Below are 20,908 nucleotides of genomic sequence, written 5' to 3'. Positions count from 1 at the left end.
AACTATTTAAAAAATTATGTACCACATCTAGGAAAACAAGACAAACAAGCAAAAAAATATTTCTGCCAGTTAGTGTGTGTGTGTGGCGGGGTGCTCTTTTACTATCAGAGGCATTTGCTTGCAGATGTAGAAGACTAACCGACTTTTGAATGAGCAAATCTGTTTACACCTCTTAAAAGACGTATTTAAAAGGTAGACTTAATTTTGCAGATTACTCAGAGCCGTATGCGATACTTGCAAGGCTTTGAAATTCGACAAGCAGAAAGATTTCTTTCCAGGTCATTCTAGCCCCTTTCACCGATCGGCGGGCAAGCCAACTCTTGAATAACCTGAGGTCCCTGCAGATGGGGATATGTGACTGTCCGACCGGGATGGGCACTGGTAACATTAGAGGCTGTGACTGACGGCAGATGTGGGCCTTGGAGACTTGAAGACCCTTGGGCCCACAGAAGCAGTAGGGGCCCTGATAGACGCTTTGCCACGTGTTACGAGACAACGAGAGGGCAGCACCTGAAAACGTCCAGGCCTTGATTCCAGAAGGGAGAGGGGGCTGGGAGCCATGTGCACCCAGTTAAGAATGGGAATAAGCACAGAACAATATTAACTTCAGAAACGAGATGAAAGTCCATGTGCGCTTGCACTCGCACAGAAGGGGAGACCCAGCGAGCCTCCCACCCCCTTCAGCACCGCTTTTAGATGGAAATGATCTCGTTGAATACTGACACAAAAGCAAGATACAAACGCAGCGAAGAGCCTTAGCGAAGAACAATTATATGCAAGTAGGTTACATGAAAATACAGTCTCAAGTGTATGATATCTGGTGAATATTAATTAAGGAAATTATTCTCAGAGCAGCTAGGGTTTAAAACAAGATCTAATCTCTGCTGAGTGGGTCTGCCATCCTCCCTCTCAATGTTTAACTTCAAAGGGCTTTGGAGTTGGGGCAAATGAGATTATTATTACTTCAATCTAGAGAGGAAGCCTATTCTAACCAATTTGAGAGTAAATTCTAGAATTACACATAGCAGCTCATGCAAAGAAGGAAAAAAGATTCCACACTCACCAGTGCCTATATGCTAAAATGCTTCTTAAGCTTTTTCATCTGATCTATTCCGCCTGCAAAAATCGCACATTTCGAATACAGAGCTGGAGAAGGATGTGGGCCTGAAGATACAACTTTATTCACCTGTTCTTTTCGTTGACTTGGGGCCATGAGAAATGATAAAACTACCATTAACAACAGCTAGCACTTAGAACTGTGTGTCAGGTACTAAGTGTTTTCCTCATATTAGCTCATTTGGTCTTTTATTTTTTTTTTGAAGTTTAGTTGATTTATAATGCGTTAATTTCTGGCATACAGCATAGTGATTAAGTCATACATATACATATACATATTCCTTTTCATATTCTTTTTAATTATAGGCAATATCCATCTATTTCAATCAGGGCAGTGGTCTGCTGACCTGTACAACTCAGGGTAGGGGGACAGAGGCAAGACACTGAAAATCCAAAAGCCAAACCTCTCATTAGACAGGACCAGTAAAATCGAATCATACCCACAGATTTATTTAGGCCTTCCGTATGAGTTTGGCAGATGTGTATTGCTTTCAAGCCTGGGGCAAGATAACCAATGACCTGACATTAGAATGTTAGCTGTTGGTGTAAGTCCTGCCGCCCCATTCGGCACTCTCCCACAACCGCAGACAGATGTGGGCACGGGTGGGTGTTGAAGCGCCCCGACGGTTATGGGTACGGTGACAATGGGACGAGAGGTGCAACGCTGAGGAGAGACAGGATGGCTGCAGATGTGGGCTGCACATGGATAAAGGTGAACCCATCCACGTGGGTTCCCCAACAGTCCTTTAGGCTGCCGGGGTGCCCCTGTGAGAGCTGGGGGGAAGTGGAAGTGTGTTCTGACATTTCTGGGTCCACTGGAGACCCAGAAAAGTCAGGCTGCCCCAGGCAGAGCCAGCCTCATCACCTGCCATTTGCCCCACACTCCAGCCCAGCAAGCCCACCCCTGGTGTCCCAAGTGTGCTGCGCACGTCCCGCACACTGGCCCGTGGAAACGCTAGCCCCTCTGCCGTGCTGGCCCTTAATCCACCCTCCCATCTTTCCAGCAGGTAAAACCCTCCTCACGGATTCTGACGACCTCCTACCTCGGAGACTCAGATGGTCCCTTCCTTTACTGTCCTGCTGATCTTTGTCATCTCACCCCATTCCAGGACTTTCTATTTATTAATCTGTTTCTGTACCTTTCTCCTTCACTTAACAAAACATTTGAAAATATGAACTATGTCTTTTGCATTTTCATATCTGCTGCTCCGGGCACTGTGCCAGGTACACCCTAAGTACTCAGCAAATTGTTGTAGAATGAATGCTCATCTCAGAGAAATCTAAAGTCCTAGAGATGTGTTTTCTTCGGTCCGTACACCACTTAATAATACATATGTTGTTAATGTTGACAATCTCAGAGATTTCCCAGAAAAAAATGGATTATTTGCTTCAAAAACCAAAGGAGCTTGCCACACTAGGCTTGAATTCCCATACACGGTGAGCTGAAGTTGAGGAGTGGCTGTCCCCTTTGGATGAGAGGTTTCCTTTGCAGTTTGCCCCAGTCTCTATCCCTCTCTAAGTATTTCTGCCTCACACTTGCCGTCTTCACTCATTTATAAAATCCACCTCAGCCTTGTCAGGCACTCGGCACCTCCGATCCCATCAGACCAAGTCATTAGATGGTCCTCTCCTTCTGACCTCCCCTCCCAGCACGTGTGGGCCACGCTGGTTTTCCATCCTCCGATTTTTGCCATACCCACGCCTCCCTCCCTCAGTCTATTCTGAAAGGGCCAAAGAGGTGGGAGGAGGATGCTTCTCTTGGTTCATGGAAAGGGAGCTAAAGGAAAGATCTGTCTTCTCCTGGCATATCAGGTGTTGGCACTGTGAGAGGCAGGATACTGGCCGGGACGGACAAACAAGCCAGCTGGGAACGGCAGCCCCTCCATCTCAGCCAGCAAACACCTTTTCAAAGCCTACTTTGCATAAGACAGTTCCGCTGACCACATGAGAGTCACGGGGAATAGTTACCTCTGGAACTTCCTTTCTGCAACAGTAGCACCCTGTTTAGGGAACCAAGGATGGAATACGATCGCCTCATATATATGCTGCCATGAGGTTTCAGACCACCATACTGGCATGAGCTTTCAATGTTGAAAAAATAAATGAAAGCTCTCTGGAAATAATAGGAGCACTGTGTCCTGGAACCCGAAGAATAATAATCCCAGACCATCAGTCATCCAAGCTGAAGACAGTTTCTTCCTCTCTCTCTGCGGTGCCTGGGATGACACGACACAGACCCTTAGTCCAGGAGCCATACGAGCTGAGCCGGGGACACAGAAGAGGCTGCTCCCACTGCTGCTGAAATGCCCAGGAAGACAGGGGGCTTTTCCCTGACCAAGGGTGAGGGTCACTTTCTGTGTGTTAATGTGAAGCACAGTTTGGGAAGACAGATCGTATTTCATGGGCCCCAAGTTTCTGGACTCGAGGGGGACCATCACACCCACATCTGGAGGATTTGTAAGAATATGAACCACGTATGGAGAATTCACATATTTGGAAGCCTCCCTACAATCTGAAGCAGTAGGCACTGTCCTTACACCCATTTTACAGATGGCGAAGCTGCAGCCAAGCAGGCTAAGCCACGTCACCAGGCTCATGAGTGCAAGGTTACCGTTAGAACCCAGGTCTGTCTCTCTGGCCCCAAAGCCCTGGCTCCTAGCTCTCACTCTCTGTTACTTCCCTGTTCATTCACCTACATCACAAATATTTACTGAGCACCTACTATGAGCCAGGCATGGCTCTAGGGACTTAGGGTACAACAATGAACAAAGCAGGTGAGGATCCTTGGCCTCAGAGAAGTTCCACTGGACCCAGCATATACTGCAGTGGTGAAGACTGTCCCCAGGTAGGTCTCACTTATAAAGTGCTCAGGGCAAGTATGTAAATTTGGGGAGAGGCATGATCTTAGTTGCTGTATATGCATTTTTTGAAGTCAATTCAAGGGCCTAAAAATGTTCCTGCTCAACTTGAAAATGAGGTTGGGGTATGTTCTATCAGTTTTTCCTGGAGGGAAAAAAAATCCCCCAATTTTAATTCCCTTCTGAACTCAGCCACATGTTGAGATAAGGAAGGTGGGGTTATAAATCAACTCAGCTCCCCTGGGAGAAAAACTATAGTAATAAGCTTTTAAAAAAACGATGATAATAATAAGCTATATGATTTCAAAGTGACTCACCATCACTCCCCCCTCCCCACCCCGCCCTTTTTTTGACAACTGAAATGAATTTTGAAAGGAAAGGCTGTGGAGATTTTCATAGAATACAATCCAGACGTTCTAAATCTAAACCCTCTCACCAAAGAGACTGCAGATCTGGAGAGCCTGGGCTCTGTTGATAATGCCCTACTCTGTGCCCGACACACTACACCCGCCGCCACATGTCAGTCAACGTGCCAGAGAGCTCGTAGATGAAGGAAAGAAAGATGGAATGATATTAAGACTGAAATCAATACAGCTTTCTTTTACATTTCCCAATAGTCTCAATAACTTCAAAGAAGCAGATATGAATATAATTAATGAGCAGAACAAACACTAAGTGGAAAATAAATCTGGACCTTGTTTTACGAGCACTGCTGGAATGATGGATTTAGAATTGCAGGCATGTTCGTTGGCAAATCTGACTGCTCACTCATTTCCAAATGGTATAGCCTTATAGAGCCACTGAAGTTGCATCAGCCTGGGTGCCCCTGAGGAAAAATACTTGCTGGAACCACTTGGTACCCAACTAAACAGAGCCCTTGTACTTTGATGCATTCAGCCGTGTTAAAATTTATGTTTGCATCAGTATTAGGATGAATCCTCCTACCAGCTCTCCATTTGGCTGCTTCTGCAAGCTAATCCTACTTTAAAATATGTATATTCTTAGGAATCTGACCAAATGAATAGCAACAATGCTCAGAGGAAATTCACTCTTGTATTTGGAAAAGAAATAAGAGCTCTCACTGAGGAATGGGTGCAAAAGCTTCCAAAATAACAAAACAAACAACCATACCAAAAACCACACAAACATGGCTTTGGCTATGGTACTCACTCTGTCTCTAATTGTGCGGCTTCTTTTTGGAAATCCCTCAGCAGTTCTGCTTGTCGGTTTCCTCATTAATGGTAGTAATACAAGTATATTACTGGGTGTTCACTACGCATTAGACCAACCCTGTTCTAAAAAGTTCATACACTTTCCTCTTTTAACCTGTTATTACAACAACAGCCCTATGAAGTAGTTCTGCCACACCCCCTTTTCATAGATGAGGAAACTGAAGCTCAGAGAGCTGCAATGACTGGCCTGTGCTTTTAAGAATGTGAAAACCCGCATTTTAAGTGAAGATCCTGACTCCAGGGCCTCCCAAGACTATTTTCTTAGGGCTGGTGGTCAGGAGGCCCCAGATATGAGTTCACTTATACAACCCTGGCTAAGCTGATTCTCTCTGTGTTTCAGCTGCCTGGTCTCTGAAATAATAATACTTGCCCACCTTACATGCTGAACTGAGTATATTTGGCACATAAAAGTCAAAAGAAGATGAGGAAATGAATGGCAAATTGTGATCGTCTCTTTATATATGGTGGAACGAGAAGCAACTGGGAAAAAAAAAAAAACAGTCCTTCTAATTTCTTCTGGCCTAACAGCATCCCGAGTTACACAGGCCGGGGCTTACTCGTTCTTTGCTCCTAAGACCTCTTAGCCCACTGGGGTTTAACAATTTAAACAGTTAACTATTCAGGTGTAGTGTAACAGGTCTACATAGCAAAAATAGAAGAGTTCTGGTAATTTTTCATGAATACAAACTGTGTGGAATCAAACCGAAGCATTCAGGTCATGGAGTGACTGCTAACAAACTAGATTATTAACCCTGACTTTTCCTTGGGGGTCAGATTCACTACCGGTGCTCCACAGTATTGGTCTGACATTTGGGCTCAGCGACAATCCTATTTCTAACACAGCTGCCCTCCAAAGACCCCAGGCACTTGAACTTAGCCAGATAATGTCGCGGCAAGCAAAGAAGTCTCATTACAAGACTTACACACAGAGAAAGAGAAGTAACAGTTTCTTCTAGTGACTGTCATGAAAGATACACAAATGTCTTGATATTCTCTCTTTTGAACCAGTTGTAAAAAGGGAAACTGTTTACACCTTTAATAGTACAACCAAGACGGGGAAATCTTGATCCAGCTGGCTGTGAGGTCTTCCCGGGGCAGGAAGTGAGAGCGAGCTGTAGCCGGGATGGCTCTGTCAGGGCGGGCCTGACTGTGATCACCTGGTTTCGTGGCCCAGACGAGAAGGGGCATCTAGGATGCTCCCGTCTGCTCCAGCAGCAGCAAAATTAAAAACATCGGGCTGGGCCAAAGGGGGTGGGGCATAAAAAACAAAAAGAAACAACCGCTCACATGAGCGAACCCTTAGTCCTTTTTTAATGTGGTAAGGAGATCTAAGATCTAATCAGTAGCCTTAATTGAAAGGCTCAGTGAGGGGGATCTCTTAAGCTCCTCTTCCTGCCATTAATTTTAATTTTAGCCCTCTCGCCAGTGTATTGACAGGAGTGAAGGTGATGCGTGGGGACCAGACATTGTGAACCCTGAGGGCCCCTGGAGAGAGGGTGAAGAGCTTCCCCTCGGAAATCTGCGAGGCCACTGCGGGGGGCCTTCGGTCCTCGGCTGGGCACACTCGCCGCCGCACCGCCCCTCTCGGCAAAGGCGGGAGGGTGGGCCAGGGTCCTCCCCCAGTCACCTTTCCTGACGGTCTGCGGGGAGGGGCGGGCCGGGGAGGGGCGCGGCGAAGGGTCCCAAGACTGGGAGGCGGGGAGAAAATGAACCAATAGAGCAGGAGCAAGGAGTGCAATTTAGGCTTTAAAGGACTTCAAAAGGACTGCCGGCTACTCTTTCCCCAATGTTTCTGCAATGCTGCTGGAAGCTCCTACTAAGTGCTAAGTTAAAACTTGCATAGCGCTCACTGAGGCTCCCCCTCTGTGCACACTACTGGCTGTTGCACGGGATGAACTGTCTTCTGCGGCACTGAGACTTTAATAGTGTGTCCTTTGTGCTTTCACCTGTTTAAAGCCAGAGCGAAACCCAGTTATAGCAAAGGCGGTTAATGGATTAGCTGGTGGCTTTTGCCGCCTGACTGTGTGCCTGTCTTTTCCTCCACTCGGCCGTGTGGCTCCCATCATCTTCCAACAATTTGCTCCTCTTTCTGCTTGACTGATAGCTTTAGAAGTTATAAGGGTATTAGCTGAATCCAAATTAAATTTCTTTTTTTTTTAAAGGAAATGAAAAAAATAAGTAGGTTCTTTTTAGGAGTGTCAACTTCACTCTAGATAATCAAACAGGGAACACATTTCAAAGTGTCGATGGTTTAAAATCTATAGAGCCAGATAAACCCCAGACCAACTCTAGCCCTGCCTGGGGTGCAGTGGGCATATTCAGTCTCTTCTCTTCCTCAGGATTTCCACCTGAAAAAAATGAAATAATCACACTTACTAATCTCAGAGTGGCAATTGGTGGATTTAACAGCGCCCTGAAAACGAGACTTCTTTGTTTAATGAAGCATCTCATTCAAAGGTTCATTCGGCTAATAAAACCCCCGTTTTTCACTTGTGTTTGAAGCTAGTCCATTATTCTCTTGCGTGTGGTTTGAACCAGTTTTCCATGAGCTGTGGTCGCTCCTGAGGATGGCTATGAATGGCACTTATTAGTAAGGGAAGAGCTCATGAATTCAGATCATCCTTAATGCTGAAATGAGCTGTAATGAAGGCCTGAGATCAAAGTGCTCGAGGAGCAACAGCAGATGAATGGGCCCCAGAGCTCGGGTCTGGGTCGCCGCAGTAAAGGATTAGGAAACTTCACTTAAGTAGCCAGAGAGGTTTCCACAGGCTCGCCTGCTCTGCATTTAATTGTTTATGGGATTCGTGGACGTAAGATATACAAATAGTCTCCCTCAGAGAAAGCGGTGTTATCAGATATTTCCACAAGGGAGAGGAAAGGCTTTAAATTAGTAACAAGAAGAACAGAAGCAAGGCCATTCTTAACTCCCAGGGAGGGGGAGAGTGTGGGGGAGGCCCCCCCCAAGGAAGAGCACAGACTCAGAAAGAGGGGAAGAAAGGGAAAGGAGGGGGGAAGAAGAGCAACCATCTAGCCTTCAGAATAAGCAGAGACCCCCTCTCCTGCCCCAGTCTTCCAGGGAGAAGCGCAGCCCTCTTAAGTCCTGAACATGAAGCAAAACAGAGAGCCTGACTTGCAGCCAGGGTCCCTCCCTGCCACGCATTAGAGCCACAAGATGCTGGGGGAATGGAAAGCAGATGCCGCCGCGGTGTAAGTGCTCCAACATTTCACTCTCCTCCTTGAAAAGATGTCAAGGATTATTTGTGTTACCTCCCTGGAAAAAGCAGAGACATTCTCTTCAAGGATGAATGAAAGATGAGTACAAAGAGTTAATTTGAAACCAATCAAGCCCTGTGTTCGTCTATGGCTTCAGAAATCCTTCTATTTTAATGATGAATTTATTTTCAAAGCAGTGCCGATCCTTTTGAGGGGAATTCCACCTCTCACAGCTGCGCGATGTGCCCTGCAGTGTTGAGCTTTCTCGCCCACCTGCTCTTTGTAAAACAGCGTGGACTTCCCAGAGCTGAGAGTGTGCCAAGCTGGCTGAGCCCGCCAAAGAGCCATCCTCAGCCTGCAGCCAGCCACCTAAGTGTCAGCGAATTCACCACAAACCCCTGCAAAACAGGCAAAGCAACTTGCTGGAGCCACACAACCACATGGCAAAGCCACAGACGCCCTCTCACCCTGCAAAGGACCCTCTTGAATTTTCTCTGGTTGATCTGTTAACCTAACTTGGCTTCCCCTGCTGCCCTGTTCAAAAGTAATTGCATTGAAAATATTCTTTGCAAAAATTTTTAAAAACATCACACCTGAAAAACCCTAAACAAAATTCCCATTTTGTATTCCAAGTACAACTCTCGAAGAGACTGGAGGATTCTATCTTCTTTAACTGGGACAGAATTGACATGTTTGTTTTGAAATAGCACCTGGCCATGACTTTAAAAGCTCCACTTAATAGCTTTGGGTTCCCTGTTTTTCTTCTTTATTCAAATATATCTAATTGTAATGTTCTGAAATTTAAATGTGGTTGCTATACATTTGGTTATCAACAAAGAATTTCTGGATTAATGCAGAAGCACATTTAATAGGCAGAACGCCGTCCCTTTGTGGCTTTGAGGGCATCCATAGTTCTCTTAACTAGGAGGATTATGAGAGCTGACCCTTAGCAGTGAAATATGCCCTGTCCTCCTCTGCAAAAAGATTTGTCCTTGTAGCTCATTGAGTCATCTGAGGCCCATTATTACCCACTCCCAATGTTGTAGCAAACACAATAAAACATGGTACCAAGTACCTCTTTTATAATTATGATTCATTGGAAGAATGCACAATTTGCTCTAAGCTAACTTTACTGAATTGTACATGGCATAACCTTTATTCTTTTCTTTCAACTTCAATATCTAATTTTTCACATCTTTACAGTTCTCCCAAAGTTGGCCAAGAATCTCAAAATAAGGTGATGAACAATCTGTGTGCATCATGGCAGAAATAGTCATTGTGATAGTGACAGTAGTGGTAATAGTAATAGGCTAAAGGCGGGGGACTGAATTTTATTGAGCTTTGTTGAATAAGGTTTGTTATTATCACCCTAGGGCATCAAACTTCAAGTGCTTTCTTCTCTGTCAGTCCTTGCTAAGACTGTGACTGAGACAAAGATCACTGTTTATGCTACAGCATTATATAATTTAGAAATCTAGAAAACGCAGCTCACGAGTGTTACTCAGACAGCAATTTAAAGGTTCTCAGGGAAACAGCATGCTTCAGTGAAGTATATAATTTGTTCCTATTGAATAGAAGGTATGAAGGTAGAGCTTGCATACCCCCAGGTACTCATGAGGAACAGAATTTTCAGGATGCCTGTTAGCTCTCATCACTTCCATTCTTAATGTCACAGAAGACCCACTAGTGACCATAGTGTCACACGTGCAGGCTGCCAGGCGACCCTGCAGACACAACTTGTTACAAAGAAAATTTCCAGACCTCTGGGGAAATGGCCACACGGCAGTGTGTTCTCCTTGTTGCTGTGTACCAGCTTGGTTAGGACTTGGGTTTAACACACAAAGCAATCATTTAGATCAACAGTTTAATGTGATTTACCTGAATATTTAAATATATTATTTCCACTAGGGGCGCTTATTGTCTCCAACGGAAAATCTAAAGCAGAATCAAATAGGAAGCTTGTTAAATCCTCATAGTGAACCTACTGGTTGTGCTACCTCTAATTCTGGGTCTCAGACACAAAATCTACTTGCTGGGCATGTAAGTGAACAAGCCAGCTAACTCCTAGACTGCATAGTAGGTAATCAGTCTAGAAATATGAGAACACCAATTTGGAGTTTTGCCCCACCTCATATTATAAGAATCTCAAAGTTGCGCTATGAATGTTTTAAAGGTCTGCGTATGAGTGTTTGGCTAGACCAGCTTGTTCACAGCGATACCTTCACAGCCTTGCATAGCATATGGAAAACAGTAGGTTAAAGCAGAATTGAGTTGCTTCCCCGAATGCATTTCTCCCCCATTGAGTAGAGGCTGTGTAGTTTGTATGGGATTGTCTATCTCTTCTCCAACCCCAGGGGTGGACCCTAAATAGCCTAGACCAATCAGTGTAATCCCAGTTCCCTATGGGATTACACACAATGTAAGTGATGTGTGTAATCATTGTAAGCCACAATGATCAGTCTAAAGAAGGCACATGACCCAAGTTGGTCCAATAGGAGTGACACCCAGACCTTTGCTGATTAGGAGAGAAATTGTTTCTCACTCTAGAGCGGAGCGCAGGTATGTACACAGCCTGCCTTGAAGTAAAGAGCCATTTTTCTACTAGGAGAAACACTAGCCTGAGGATAAAGGCAGTACCCAGAGGAGAGACAGGGCTGAGAGAAGTTTAAAGAAACAGAGCCCTGATTCTGTCATTCTGAAGCTTGAAATAACCCTGAATTTTTCCAGTTACGTAATCCAACAAATTATGTTTATTGCTTAAGCCACCTTGAACTTCAGTTATTTGCAATCGAAAGCTTCCAAATTAACAAAGAATCACTCAATAAATATTTGTTGAATGATTGCACAGTTACATATATTATCATTTAGTCCACATAAAAATGTAACATTATTAATTACCATTCTGTTACTAAACTTTCTATTATCAGCAAGCTCTAGATACATGCTCAGGACTATACTTCAATTAAAAAAATATACATGTATATATCAGCAAGCTCTAGAAATGATCTGAAAATTGTAAAGTATTGTATTTTCCATCAATGGTAATAGACCATTGCCTGGAGAGTTAATGGACAGAAGAAGATGCTATCAATTCCTGAAAGATTATTGTATATTTCCATAGAAATAAAACACATCACATGTACTCACTACACAAATATGAAGTGAAGCACAGGGTTTTAAATTAAGGTAAAGTCTTATAAACAAGTCCCCTAATGTTCACCACGAGGAAGACAAGAACATCTCAAAACAGTGATGAGTTTGTTCTAGGCCATCCATCTTCTCACTCGGTCTTCCAATGGCAAAGGGCCACAGCCACCAGGCAGCTCTAAGCCCTCTCAAGACCATATCTATGTGAAGCTAATTGGTCCTCCCATCGATCCTGGAGTGTGAGCTCTAAGAGGGCAGGAACCTGACTTACTCTCCACTGTGTCCCCACACCTAGTATGTGACACATGGGATGTGTCTGCATGTGATCAGTTCATGACACACAGTAGGTTCTCAATCATTATTTGTTGAGTAAATGAATGACGGTTTATGACTTGGGTCTCACTTGCCCTCAGCTTATCCTGAGCTTCATATAAGAAGGAGGAGGAAGTGAAAGACATTATTTAGTTAATTTGGGTTTCCCCCCAAGCTGCGCTTTGATCATTTTGACATTTATCAGGTTCCTGCATCCATCTAAACACTCTTCAAGATACCCTCACACACCCTCCAGGCATTTTTCTCAACAGAAAATACAGAGTTTGCCTTTCGGGAGAGAAACTGGTGAGTCTTTAACTTAAAGAAGAGGATGTGAGTGACCCATTTTTGCTGATTGTGAGATCTCAGGAAAGTCACTTTACCTCTCTGGGTTTCATTTTCTTCATCCCTAAGAGAAGAGAGCTGAACTATTATGAGTAGCTTTTTGAGCTGTGTTTTAGAGAGCCCAAGGTATTTTGTAGAGCCAGAAGAGAGAGGGGTGAGGCCAGAGCCCAGAGTCCTCCACTCCCACATAAGCTAAGAGGGTTCTGAGGCTGACTGCCTGGGTTCTAGTCACAGCCCTCCTATTTCCCAGCTACATGATCTCGGCCAAGTTACCTTACTTTTATGTGCCTCAGTTTCCCCATCCATAAATAGAGATGATAATAATATTTCTTTATAGGGTGTTATGAGGATTAAATTAATGAATATATAAAATGCACTACATGAAAAATGTATACATTTTAAAGATTATTATCTGTTCTATATATTGGGGTTCCCATAATGTATAGACTTCAAGGGTTTAAAGGTCTTCTGCTGCTGCTGAAAAAAAAAAAAACTTATTTAAAAAAAACACTTGGGGTCTTTAATTAGGATGTATAGGGACTACTAATTACAAAGGATCCGGTAGACTGACATTAACCTCTGCAGCCACTGCCCCACCGTTGTCATTAACAGCACACCTCCCGCCGCCAACCAGACTCTCCCCAGTGTGTTTAACTCAGCACAATGGGCCGCCGCCACTCGGGCGAGCTTGCTTTTTCTTCCGAGATTATTCTGCAGTTCCATTCAAATGGCCTCTGCGTCGCTGGGCGGCTGCCGCCCGGTGCCAGACAGAGAAGGGCTCCGTGGCTAATCGCCCGCGTTCCTGTGAAGACTGAAGGAAAAGATAAATTTCCTTAACAGTCAACATTTCAAGGGAAGGCATTTTTCTGAACAGAAAATGGTGAATATCTGAAAAGACTGAAACCTCAGGCAGTTTAAAATTTGCAAGGAAGGGGGAGCGCCTGGCAGTTGAACTGCTTTAAAATCCCTTTTCCGAAGATGAATTTAAATGATGAATTTAAATAAAACTTGAATGATTATGGTAATTAGCCACACTAATAGCCCTGCTCAGAAACTCCTTTATCTGTCCTTTCACTTCCAGAATGTTGTGGACTTCAAGGCATTCCTTCTTTCCCTTACCTGGGGAAGAGGGTTTCAGCCCCTGGACATCGTGCTGGGGGACTGAGACTTCTGGACTCACCCAGTCTCGTCACTCCCTGACCTGGGTACTGATTTCATCCTTCAGTACCCCCGTTCTCCTCATTTGCCCCCCAAACACTGAGCTCATATCTCCTTTGCCATTGAGCTTACATATAAATTTTTTCAATATTTGTTTTCCCTCTTTCTCCTTCCCTTCTTTGGTTTCTCCCTCCCTTCTCTCTCTCTCTCCTGGAGCTCTCTCAGTATAAAGGAAAAAAGAACTCTTGCCTATTCCTTAGGACTGAGGTTGGACAGGAGCGTCTCTGTCCCAGAAATATGCTAAGATTAATCCAATTTGCAAGGGCATGGAGGAGCTGTAAATATTTATGGGCAACAGAGAAGAAATTGACCCAAGCACACAAAGTAAAGGAACCGGGCAGAGGAACGGCCAAACCCCAGTGACCCTAGATGTCGCTCCCTGGGCGCCAGGTGCAATTAGCCTTCAGTGCCTCCCTCCTTGGAGTGGGAAGTGGCGGGAGGGTGGGAAGTCTACCCCAGCCATCATACCTTTCCTCTACCCCTGGCCCATATCTAACTTCCAGCCTGATGGAGGTTTTAGGGACCAATTTAGTAGTCAGAAACTTCCTACACCTCCAGTCTGCCTATTCCTGGCGTGGATGACTGACGTACACTTCTGGGAGACGGGAAATACATGTTCACTCTCTGCTTCCCCCACCTCCATTCTCTAAATCTGTTGGAAAATATCAAGGGATCCATAGCTTTTTCCACACTTGCACCCAAGCACATGTGAGTTGTTTCAAGGCCTAGGGTTTAAGAGTGGAAACGTCAAATCCACAGGAGAGTTTCTCGAATATTCTCCTTACAATGTAGACAGAATAATTTAGAAAGAAATACACTGGTAACTAGATGATTTATTACTAGAAATTTATTATTACAGAGGAAAACTTTCACCGAGTGGTCACCACCCTTTCTTGCATTCTGCCAGGAATGGAGAACTCATTATGACTGAAGGCAACTCAATCATGTTGGCCCAGGTTTTTTCATTAGAAACATGTTTTGAACAAATGAGTATCTTCTTCACAATTGCATGTATCTGTCGATCGTTCTCTCAGGGTTTTACACAAGTCACCACAGATCGCTGCTTTTTAGCTGGTTTTGCTTTTTCATTTGTTCATGTCTGCCCTGGACTCTAACTCCTCTTCTTTTGTAATTTTTCTCCAGTTTTGTGAGTTTTCGAGGGAGGTGGGGACCTACTTCCCATCACAGAAGCCGAAGAGAACTGGGCATTCCCTCTACTCATCTGCACACAGCCAGCGCACAGTCATGTAGCCAACCGGAAGCGCTGAGTGGGATTTTTCATATAAGAGAGGTGGGGAGAGGCAGGAACAGTCCAAGACTATCTGTGGAAGAGAGAAGGGCCACTGTGGCAGCAGCGGCCACAGTGAGGAGTGGAGGTGGTGCCAGCGCGACACCCTGGCTAGATGGTTCTTGTGGTGTAACCACGGCTCTGCCCTCTGCTGCCAGCCTCACCTGGCTCTTGAGTGTTTCCCCCACCAGACTCACCAGTCTTCTGATGATGGTACAAGTCAATAACCTTCCAACAAATTCCTTTTTTGATGAAGTTAGCCAGAGTCAGTTTCTGTTGTTAGCAGCTATGAGCCCTGACTGATACATTCTCTTCTAAACCTCTGTACCTCCTCCAACACTTTTCCAGATGGTTCAGTTTCCTGTCACCTCACCATCATCGCTCACCTGCCAATGTGCACCCTGATGAAGCAGGATCAGCAGGGCTATATACTCTCTAGATCTAGCTAGGATACTTCTGGTAATACTAATGTTCTCTAGGATTTGTAGCCACATCACTCTGTTGACATATAATGAGTCAAAGAAAATTCCCACTTCTTTTTCTACATATTATAATTAAGCCATACCTCCCTCATTCCATAGTGTGTGTGTGTGTGTGTGTGTGTGTGTGTGTGTGTGTGTGTGTGAATTCAGAAGTTCTAGTTCACTCATAGGCTCAGAAATTCTGTCATGGGGGGACCCCAAATTCTCTAATAATTAGGTTCCTGCCTTTTTTCTCTAATGAATGCGTCCAACATCACACTCCACATCCCCAGGGGTGAGTTTTTGGCCTGCCCCCTTCCCTACCTCCAACCCCTCCTCAGAGGACTGGACGGCCTGCTGCAAAGTTCATGCTCCAATGCTGAGTCTCCAAATGACACACTGACCGTCCCTCGTGAGAACCACCTGATGGCACAGCCACCACTGCGTCACTTGCTCAGTCTCTGCTTCAAATGCAGGTGCTGCACGGCAGGCCCAGGTGGCTTTCAGCGCTATGCACACTCTTGCCCTCTCAGGCTGACTTGCTAGTTCCTCTTGCCCTTCAGGTTTCTGTCTCCAATGACTCAACCCCATATTCCAGTGCCTTTTTGTAATTGCTCTTGGACATGGGGAAGCAGAGGATAACGAGGCGGCAATTACACATGCTGAGTGCTTATTCTAGCTCCCCCCATGGGGCGAGACTCCTTCCACGCTGTATCTAATTTATCTTACTCCCCAGCTCTCTTCAACAGATAAGATGGTCCCAGTCTTCCAGATCAGGCGTCTGCGTCTCAGAAAGGATAAACATCTCTCAAGTGGCGAGTCGAGAATTCAAACCCAGACATCCCCAAACTCTCCTGGCCCAGTTCTGACACCCCTAACAGAACTGGTGTGTGAACAACAGCTTGGAGCATGGAGCCCATGAAGCAGGACGCAGTCCCTCTCTGAACCCATTTCGCCATGTCAACAGAGTGTCAGTCTTAGGGTGACACACAGTCTTCATGCCACTTCTCCCAAGAAATAGTTTTACTGCTTCCACAACCCCTCTTATGAAGAATGGCGTCACCACACTTGGGCAATTCTTCATCCTGGGTGTTCCTCTTCCTCTAAGGACTTCTTAACTCGGAAGGTTATTCCACCAAGACCATGATATGCTTTGTGCCAGAGTGTCCCAGGTGCTGCCCAGAGCTTTGTGAGAGGACACGGGATCCCTCTGAGGACCGAAAACGCTAAAACAGGAACCGGTCTAACCCTCCTCTTGGCCTCACACTAGCTTAAGCTGGAAGGAACGGGGAGACCCGGGACCTGCTTGGCCAAGCCCCGGGACCCTTCTCAGACTTCTCTCCAAGAGTCCAAAGCCATTCTTAGGCACACGTGGTCTGAAAACTGAATTTCGGTCAGTCGCTTGAATCACTTCTGCAACCAAACCTTTTCTATAAAGTGCTTACAAATAGAAAAATTGGGCAGTCTGAATTTTGTTTTATTGATTCTGCCAAATAGGAAGGGAAGAATAAAGGTCTGGGTAATCCACAAACTAGAAAATTGGTGTCTGATGAGAGCTGATGGTATCTTCTGGGAGGCAGCGCAGTGCCAACAGCACTGGCCCGGTTTTGTTTTGAAACCTCCCATCCTGGAACCACAATTGCTACTGCTTTGGTGGCAGAAGGAAGATGTTTATCCTTCCCAAAGACCGCGGGCTTTCCAGCCCTTTATGTAATCTCCCAGGCCACCAAGGGGCCAGCCACATGGTGTCTGCAGATGCAGAGAGAGGCCGACAGTCCTCATACCAGGAATTCCTCCACTGTCTTTCCAGCCTGAATAACAGGTCGTGTCCCTTCCTTCCAGCAGCAGAGAACCTGAGGCCCCATCGCTGACCACCAACTTCCCACCCAGGCCTGACAGCAGTTTGTAACTCAGCTTACGCAGGCTCTCCTCCTGTCCCGTCTGCATTTTTGTTTGTAAGATGAGCAATTTGCTGTTGGTCGCTTGGCTCCTTTGCGAAGTCGGCTGCCGGGGCGGCTTACCCAGGGGGACAGCTGGTCAGCGAAATCACAAGTCGATCCCCCAGCACTTGGCCGGCGCCTTGGTCCTCGCTTGGATCCTGCAAGTAGTTTTGTCACACAAACCCAGAAGCCAAGCACCAGTTCTCCCTGTGTGGTATTTGCAGCGACAGAGAAATCTACCCAAAAGGAAGAGTTTGGATGAGATGGTTGGGAGGTCTGGGCAAATGCGGTGCCCTTCTGGTCAGCCACTTTCTTTTGAAAGACTGTCTGCTTCTTTGGGTGAGATGAGCCCTGGGCGTGGGGAAAAGAGGTGGCAAAAATTTGTCCTGGCTCACACTCCAGGGGTGACACCAACTCACTTGTCAGGTGATAAAGACGTGGTGAGGAAATCAAAAACCACAGCTGATGCTGCTTGCCTCAACGGCTGCGACATTATCTCACCGCTCATTTAGAACATATGTTCGACAGCAGTGTGAGGATTCAGGGTCTCAACTGTGCTCTGAACACAGAGGGGAAGAGGTGAGAAGCACTGTGTGGGAGAGGCTCATGTGACAGATCCTCCAGAAATTCTGAGACCCGCCTTCCCTTTTTTCTTCCTCCCGATGCCGTCACCACCATCTCCACCATAAGCGAACTATTTTGTCATCAAGAAGCATAATAAACATATGTGGCCGTTCCAGCTACCTGTGTTCCACGTTTGCAAAGGGGAGGTAATGCCACCTTCCTCTCCTCCATGACCCCTCCCCCCTAGCCTCTCCGTCAAGGGGAAAAGGTGCAGACTCACACTCTTATCAAGCAGTCAAACGATTTCATGGGAAGACCACACTTTGTTCTATTCTGGCTTCCCTCACAAGGGGTGGGGTGGGGGCGGCACATCTTCAAACGCTCGCTGGCTTAAATGGTGACAGCTGCATGCAACGGGCTTGCTTACAGCCCGCCTGGTGCAATGAGAGATAACTGCAGGGTGGAACTTCAAAGACAGACCCACTGCAGCCATTCCAACAGCCTGGGGCTGCCACCTCCAGTTGGTGACTCCCTGCATGCAACAAGTGAGCAAAGGGAAACGAAGAAATTAGACCTTTCCCATACGCATTGTGAGTTATGAGGCAAAGCAGCAAGAATGAGTCAGGAGAGGCGTTTAGGGGCTTCTGCAAAGTTCTAAGCACATTCCTCCTAGACAGAGACTTTTGTCTTAGGTAGATAGGAGAATCAACTCAACATAGCATGTTAGACTGATGCAAACTCTTATTTTTTAACAGATTGTGCATCACATTTTAAAAGATGGAAATGAGCTGAAGTTTTTATTTGGTACGTGTGTGCATTTCTCTGAGGCCACCTGAATTACCCATCTTTGTAGAAATCACTTATTAGAAGTTGGCTCTATGTTAAAATGTCTGGTGGCCTTTGATCTTCAACTGAGGAGCCGTTATGGGAGAAACGGTCACACAGAAGATTCAAGAGATGACTTGAAATCCTTGGTTTCTTGCAATGGGTAGCACAGATGGCTGCTTAAGGAACCACATTAAAGAGCCACCGTGAAAGGTAGTTATTTCCTGTCTTCTCCATCTGGCAGGTCCTAACGTAATGCACCCAAGGAGCAGACACACTGTGACACTGTGGAGACATATGTGGCTACTGATGCTTTTTGTAAAGATATTCATTTTTTAAATTGCCTCCCGCTGCCCCACCATCCAAATCAGTCTCCATTCCTCATTTCAGCATGTCAAAATCCTAACTGAACATGGGAGAGTTTATATAACCTCCCAAAGCCTTGGTCTTCTCATCTGTGAAATGGGGATGAAAATATCTGATAATAAACATAATAAGTTTGTTTTGCTTCAGTTAGGTTGAATTGGTTTTGCAACTTAAAAGGAACCTAATTAATCAATTATGATGTATTCATATGATGGAATATACAGAATTCAAATGATGGAATTCAGCATAACCAATAATGTCTTAAGACATGGGGAAAATATCACACTGTGGTTGTTAAGTGACAAGAGCAAAAGTTTTGAAGAATAAATGAGAAAATCTGCATAAAATGATTAGTATAGTGTATCACGTGGTCTGCCCTTACAACATTTAAGTCATTATCATTTTTACTTTTTCTTTGTGCCCAGATCAAGTACCATCTCCCTTATGAAGCTTTATCTGGTTGTTCCAGCCAGAGATGCTTTCCCCTCACAGCTCCATATTGTCACCCTGCCCTTGGCACTTATCACTGTATCCCTAAGATTACACTAATTTTATGTCAAGTTTTATACTCCATTATAATAAATGTTTCTTCTTCTTGCTTTGCTTCAGTTAGGTTGAGCTGGCCCTGCAACTTGAAAGGGAGCCTAACTAATAAATTTATGGTATATTCATATGAGGGAACATAATATAACCAAAAATGTCTTAAGACATGGAGAAAAATGTTATATTGTAACTCTTAAGTGAAAAAAGTGGCATGGAAAACTTAATATGGCATGTTTGCAAGTAATAAAACAGAACCCCCCCCCAATTGTGTACACACACACACACACACACACACGTACAGAAAAGTCACTGATAGGAAATATACCAAATAATAACAGGGCATATTGTTTTGGCACAAGTTTGAAGCTGATTTTTTATTGCTTCTCTTCATATTTTTTGAATTTTTCCCATTTCTATTAATCAGGAAAATCAAAAGGAATATGCTTTTTTTTTTGAAGGGCAAATTGTGAAATATGAATATGGGGTTAAAAAAAAATCAAAGGGTTGGGGAGAACGGCATGAGTTTCCAATTTCATCTGTTCCTCCAACAAACATTTTGAGAACAAACTATTAAAAGGATGAGGCGCTGATAAATACTATAGGAGAAAACAGATTGAAGACAGGTCCTGACCTCAAGAGACTTACTATTTAGTTGGGGTGATGAGACATACAAATGGGAGTAATAATATACGGAGCCAGCAGAGGAAAACACAGATGAGTGGTTTTGGCAGCAAGGACAGCCTGGAGGAGTTGGGATGTGTCCACTGTGCTGGGCAGTGACCTCGCAGGGCTCTCCAAAGGCAAGACAGGCTCCATCGCCCTGTAGACTCGTACTGATTAAAGGGGTTGGGGATGGAATGATTAAAATAAACCCACATAATCTAACATTTTTACTTAAATCATTAATTTCAAACGTTTTCCCCACCGACTTTTTTTCCCAGAGTTGCTAGCAAGTAGCGAAATAGCTTGAGTGTGAATTCCATCAACTTTTGGTTGACTTACAGTGAAATGCAAGCAGCCAAAGGAAACAGAGAAGCAGACCTATACATCCTCAACCAGATTTTCCTCCTCACAGACCACTGAGTTAAGCAATTTGATTTTTTAAATGCTAAAATAGTTTCAATTCTGGGTAAATTTTAGCATAAATCACTTTTTCTGTGCTGTATCTGAATAGGAAGTTTATGTGATTTTCTCAAAGCCAACAAAAGTAATTGAAATCTCTGTTTTGTGCTAGCCAAAAACTTCTACAGTTTCTGCAAAGCATCTCAGTGGAATTAAGTGTCAAGATACCCAAACTTACCTCATATATAAAGGTGAAAAAAACACAACAATGTTACTTTGATGGAAATTTTTATCCATGCTCAAAGTTTCTAGAATCTCTGTTCTACTAAGTAATGGAAAAGTTGATAATCTCAAACCCAGGCAAATCTAAATAGTTGGTTAACCCTTTATAACATATGCAGGAAGGGTGGTAAGAAAG

General features: G+C 44.7%; 1 long non-coding RNA gene across 2 annotated transcripts in view; it reads right to left on the bottom strand.

Annotated features, from left to right (window-relative positions):
• LOC116657842 overlaps positions 1-20,908 on the bottom strand; it is a 92,370-nt gene that overhangs the window by 6,165 nt on the left and 65,297 nt on the right. The window contains exon 1 of one of the 2 annotated variants that reach the window (XR_004312985.1): positions 5,145-5,263. The exons of the other annotated variant lie outside the window; for it this stretch is intronic. This is a non-coding gene — a long non-coding RNA (uncharacterized LOC116657842). Of the gene's footprint in view, positions 1-5,144; positions 5,264-20,908 lie in introns of those variants that run through there. 2 annotated transcript variants of the gene reach the window in all.

This window comes from Camelus ferus, chromosome 2 (assembly GCF_009834535.1).
Source record: "Camelus ferus isolate YT-003-E chromosome 2, BCGSAC_Cfer_1.0, whole genome shotgun sequence".
Lineage (NCBI taxonomy): Eukaryota > Metazoa > Chordata > Mammalia > Artiodactyla > Camelidae > Camelus > Camelus ferus.
Note: the sequence above shows the minus strand (reverse complement) of the source record. Positions and strands in the feature narration are given on the sequence as shown.